At 35.2% G+C, this 6223-nt stretch overlaps 1 long non-coding RNA gene across 1 annotated transcript; it reads left to right on the top strand.

Moving 5' to 3' along the window:
* The first annotated feature begins 2111 nt into the window (after positions 1 to 2111).
* On the top strand, positions 2112 to 5827 carry LOC127562796 (uncharacterized). Its single transcript, XR_007953828.1, has 2 exons — positions 2112 to 2647; positions 5319 to 5827. It is a non-coding gene; the product is annotated as an uncharacterized LOC127562796 (long non-coding RNA).
* The last annotated feature ends 396 nt before the right edge of the window (positions 5828 to 6223 follow it).

Raw genomic sequence — 6223 nt, 5'->3', positions numbered from 1 at the left:
TGAAAGCTATACTAGCCCACATCTCTTCATATTTCCCATAGATCTTGGCTTGCCCCTTAATGTATGTTTATTCAATTTTAATTTGAATTCTCAGTCTAAAGATTCTTCTTGTTCAAGGAAATAGAAACAAAATATGCATTGCTGATTTTTTCTTTTCCTTGGATTGTCTATTATCTTTGTTCTGTCTGCTTTAGACAAGAGTCTCATCCTTTTCATTAATCTTCTTACTCTTCAAACAGCTTTAAAAAACCCTTTTAGTTGTAATCAATACTTTTTTTCCCCCAAGTCTTAGTTATTTCATAACAGGTTTTTAACTTTTCTGATTTACCCTGGTTCTTACATGACCTGTCTCCTTCCTTGTTAGGTCAAACTACCTATTAATTAAAAATGTTGACAGTTATAAATGCCAAAATGTCATTGCTTCATTTAACTGTTCTTCCTAGCCAAGGATGTGCAAAAGTAGCTCCAAAAGGGAAAAAAAATCCCTACTATTACTAGTAGTAGCTAAATTTCATACAGTAAGTTAGAATTTTAAAATACTTTGTATTTATCAATTTCATTTGATTGTCACAAAAATTTTGTAATCTTGGTATATTGGGCTTTCATTATTATTATTTTATAATTGAGGAAATTGAGTCTTATAGATAGTGGCTTGTCCAGCCTTTATAATGGCAAAGATGAAATATATAAATCCAGAATTTCTGACTCCAAGTCTTAAATTCATCTCACTATACCCTACTTTTCATTTGGACTAATTTGGAACTTCTTGATAGAGTAAATCATAGAACATTAGGATGAGGAGTCAGGATTTAGAGTTAGAAAGCACTTCAATGATCATCTGTCTCATCCCTTCATTTTACAGATGAGAAAACTGAGTCCTAGAAAAGTTAAGGGACCTATCAGAAGTCATATAGTTTGTAAACAATAGAGTTAGTGGTGGGGTGCAGCAATAATCCTAAAGTCCCTTGATCTTGGTAGTATTGTAGTTCCACAAACATTGCTGGCTGTCAGATAACAATCTGTTGGTCAGTGATAACAAAGTTTCTGAAACAATAGTGAGTTACATACCAGACAATCAGTAATATAAAACACTTAGTTTCTTTCTTTTTCCTATAAATTTATCTTCTTGCTACTGATTCTTTGGAGCAAGAAGATAAAAGAAGAAATTTAGCTTGCTTTAATTGGTGTTACAATAATAATAAACTTTGCCCTTTGACTTGAAGATGGGCCTGAATCTACAAATTCTTTTGAGAAAACTCACAACACTGATCTGGAACTCCAGCCTTTTTTGAGATCTCCTTTGAACCTCAACATTTGGTGGCCTATATGGAGAGAGAGTCTGGTTTTCCTTAGCCTCACCTCACTCTTGTCAAGGTAGGCTCTCCTTTTTTTCTCCTTCTATCTTATAGCTAGGACACCCCAAGAACCTAGGAAGATTTGTGGGATTCTTAGGAGCTCCACACTCAGCAAACTTTCCTTGACTGGGGATGCTTGGTCTTGGGAAATCCTGACTAGTGAACCATTTTGACACCTTTTCAACCTCCCTGGGATTCTGGAGGAGGCAAGGTACTAAAGGAATAGAAATTTTATAGCTTTTGGCAAAAATGGGACAGTCTTCTTCCATGTCATTTTGTCTGTGTCTGCATCTCTGTGCAGAATGTCTGTGTCATGTCATTTTTGTGAGCTAGATTTTAATTTAATTTAATTTAAAATGCAGCAATATTTAAAACACAAATTTTATGCTGTAGTTAGAACATTGGGAAAAATTTCTTAACCTCCCTGACTCCCACTTTAAAAAGAAAAAATCCTGACTTTTTTTCCCCTGTATTCCCCAGTTTTGGCCAAGCTGGGGGCTACAGAAATAAAGTTAATTAATTAAATAGGACTGCTAAAATAACATCTTAGAAGATTCTCAAGTTTTGGAGAGCAAAGATTAAGGAGTTTGGCAATTATTCATTTTAATATTGCAAGAAAAAAAATTTCCTTAGACAATGGAGATGATTCCAGGAATTTACCCCATTCTGAAAGAAGAGAGTGGAAAAAAGGTAAATAGCAACTTTTTGCTAACCCTTACTTGACTCCTATCTTATGGAGTCTCCTTCTGCTCCTTTTGGAAAAGAAAATATGGTTCACTTTACATAAAGGCTAAGCTAGCACTCCAGAAGCTAGCACTCTTTCCACAATCCTGATCAATCAGCATGCTTCACTCCCCAGAGTCCTGAGTGTATCTTAGTTGTGAGGATTGCAATTAAGTTTGATGTAGCCCATGTCCCTCGGTTAGCCTCTCTCATCTCAGATCAGATTAAGAAAAGACAATGCTGAAGAACTATAGGGACATTCAAATTCTGCTCCACCTGTAGAAATGGGGGAAGCAGCAATAGCAGTGGGGACCCCCACACATACCTTGCCCAAGCACCTCCCCAACCGAGCTTGGGGGTGGGGCTTGGAGTGGAATGAGTATCAGGCCCCATGGTCAGCATTCCTTGAGCCCAGGCACCTAAAACTACCATCAAAGGGAGATCATGGCACCAGCTATCCCAGTCTTTAGCAGGTTCTGTCCAGCAAGTGCCTGGGAAGAATCCAGGTGCCCCTGGTAGCATCAAGCATGCTAGTGTGAAGTGGGAAAGCTAGTCAGCCTCTGTATTTGGTAAGTCCACCATTCTCTGTTTTGGTTGCAGAAATGTATTACCAATGAAATTTATGACAAATTATTTTATCTTTGCCCAGCTTTCTGATTTATAAGGAGAAATAATAATGGGTGTTGTGAAGATCATGATTGCAAAAGTGCTTAGCATAAAGCAAATACTATATAAATGTTAGCTATTTAATTGGATATAATTGCTTCATATTTGATAACTTTATATGTGTTTTAGATGTGATTAATATACAATGCTAATGTTGAAATAAATGGTGTGTGTGTGTGTGTGTGTGTAAAGTAATTTGGAAGCAGATTCAACTAAATTAAAGTTACCATGTCTGAGCTTCCCAGAACTAGGAGGATAGTACACAGAGGAAAGAGTCTCTTTTTCTTCCTTCTCCCTTCCCTCCTTTCTTGACTGCAGTGGGGATACATGGATGAAGAGGTTTGTGTGAGAGAGAAAATATACGCAGGTCAGCAAAGTTTGTTATTTTAGATATGATAGCTTTGATCAAAGCCTACTAAAGAGATATGCAAGCTGTAATTTATTTCCCCCAACAATGTTAATTGAAGATTTAGGAGTTTGAGAACTTTAGGAAAACATAAAAGCAGTTCGCTGCTACTTTAAAAACTATAGCAAGAACAGCCTGCTTTTTTGCATTATTGAATTAGACTTCTGGATGTCCTGTCAGTAAAAAACTGGCATTTACGCCTTTCCTAGCAGCTCACAAAAGAGAAATGATTTTGTGTGAATTGGAAAATAACCAAATGATAATTTAGTTTGACTGGAACATTTAATTAGAATTTAGAGAATCTCATAAACTAATTTAAAATAACTTTTAAAAATGATGTGTATGTTAAAATTTGAAACTTGGGTGTAAATTATATGAGACCCCTATTCAGTTTTGTGATAGATTCTATTCTATTTCAATTTTAAGAATTATCTTGTTTTCTCCCTAAAACAAAAGGGAAACTTATTTAAGGGCACAGAAGGGGAAACCAGAACCTTCCCTGAGAACTTCCAAAGCTGTAAGAGCTTGGGGACAGAATAAACTGAACAATTAAAAGAAGATGGAAAGTTTATTTGGCCTTGATAATCCTGTTTTATAATGTTTGTAAATATAATTTAGGGAATTAGATATTTCCACTTTTGGTATAAACTTAAGAGGGAATTACAACTAAGACTATTTGCCTATTGTGAAAATTCTAAGACTGTTAACTAAGTATTTTGGAGTTATTGGTGTCATATTAAACCTAAAATTAGTAATTACTTGTGTGGGACAAGAGGAATGAGGTCAAAGTGTATAACACTCTTCACCCCCTTCACAAAGTGTGGGGAAGTATCAAACAGTATAGCCTATGAAAGCTGATAGTTGGAGTAGACAAGCTCAGCCCTGTCTCTGAGATCTCTGTCAACTCCCCTTAATTTATAAGCTTGTAGTTATCTTTAAACCATCAGTGGAGACAAATCATCAGCCCTGAAAAATAAAGTTTTTTTGGGATGTATAGTCTCCAAACAAAGAATATGTTTACTAAAAATCTATAAGCTTCTTTATTATATAGAAATGATTTCTAATGATTGATCTTTGCACCAGGATGAGTTTAAACTCAAGAAGAAGAATAGAAAAACATGTTAAAGATGTTAAGCAAAATTTCCTATATGTGTGAGTCTTGGTAAAATTCTATTGCTTATTGCAACTTCATGAGAATAAAAATAAAGTATTAGCCTTAGGCTATGATTAGTAGAATTTAACTGATATTTTGAGTTTTGAATTTGGGTATGATTGTTTGATGGATCATTAAGTCAGTAACCCACCATTTGAGAGAAATAACATGTTACTCAGAGGAATGCCATCCTGAATTGTCACAGTAAACATCTGACTGAACAAGAGCTGGGAGGACAACCTTGGTCTCTGCTCAAGGTCATATCCTTCTTTCTCAGTTTCCCAATTCTGTTTCTTGGTTTCCCAACTAATTCCCGAGTCTGGCTATAAGGTGGAATTATTACTGCATGATTGGTGTTCATCTGTGACCATTATATAAAGCCAAACAGAGCTACAGATGCTTTATCCTGTCATGTATGTGTTCTCAGCTGAAGCCTGAAGAATCTGTTTTGATTATTATAATTATATTATAATCATTATTATATATTATACACATTATAATACATAATATTATAATGTGTATAATATATATTATAATTATATCCTTGAGCAGTTGAAATCATGTGCACAAAACAAGTATGTAAGATCTTGTTTTCCATCTGAAAATATATAGTTATTATATCGTAAATAATTAGGTAAATGAGTATTTGCCCTAGTCATACCTGTATGAAATTAGGTCCCTAAATTGAAACAGTGTTTATGGTACCTGTTATTCCATTGATTATTGAAACAAAATCTTCATGATTTAGAGAATTTAAGTGCAATCAGTTTTTTTAGTGGAATATAACTTAATGGAATATTTTGTGTTACATCAATGAATAGTTCATTTTATTCAAGTTTATTACTAGTGTGAAAATAACATCTGTTTGTACTATGTGGTACAGACATGTGTTTTATAAGTGACCCTCCCAAGTCTTTTACTCTAGAAGTAGAAAGCCTCTACTTGCAAGGATGTTGCTACTCATGTTCCTTTGCCAATTGTTATTCAACCTTTTTGTGGGCTTTGTCTCTTCTAGGCTCCAAACCATGAACTTTTCAGTACTTGTTCAACTGGAATATTACCTGCTACCTAATTCTGAGATTCAGCACTCCCTGGATGCTGCTGCTACCATCTTCAAGTCACTTGTCTCCCCTCCTCAGTCTAGATCCCACTAAGCAAGGTCAACTCTATATCCCTTATCAGCCTGAAGTAGCTCCAGAAAAGGGACCTTTGTCCCTTTGTCCCAAATGAATTTGGGTCCCAATTGTTAGAGCAGGGGAATGATACTATGCAGCTTCTAGGTGGAAATGGCCTTGGAAGTGATGTAGTTAAAAATGATATATTTCTTCCCCTAACTTCTAGGGAAAATGTAGTGATAACCCTAAGGTCCTCTGGTCTTGGGAGTGCTGTTGTGCCACAAACATTGCTGGCCATTAGATAACAATTTGTTGGTTAGTGATAACAAAGTTTCTGAGACAATAATGAGGTGCATATCAGACCACTCCTAAACTTCATTTCTAAGTCATAAAATTAGTTTAACAATAATATGAAGCACTTGGTCTCTCTTACTTTTTTCTATAAATTTATCTTCTTGCTCCTGGTTCTTTGCTAACTTTTTTGGAATTTAGTCTGCTTTAATTTTCATTATAATTATAACAAACTTTTCTCCTTGACTTGAAGATGGATCCAAGCCCGCAAATTCTTTTGAGACATCTTGCACTATTAATCTGAAACCTCAGCCTTTTGAGGGGTTTCCTTTGAATCCCAACATTAGGATTCAAACTTAGATCCTATGCCCTTAAGTTCAGTACTGCTATGCTACAGCATTTCCTCATGAATATGAGAGTACTTGATAAGATGCCATTTGATTCTCTATTCTCAAGTTTTGAAATTGTAGTGTTTTTAGGCAATACTGTTTTTGATTATTTTATAAATCTTTTC

This window comes from Antechinus flavipes, chromosome 1 (assembly GCF_016432865.1).
Source record: "Antechinus flavipes isolate AdamAnt ecotype Samford, QLD, Australia chromosome 1, AdamAnt_v2, whole genome shotgun sequence".
Taxonomy (NCBI): Eukaryota; Metazoa; Chordata; class Mammalia; order Dasyuromorphia; family Dasyuridae; genus Antechinus; species Antechinus flavipes.
This window is presented reverse-complemented; position numbering and strand designations above follow the sequence as displayed.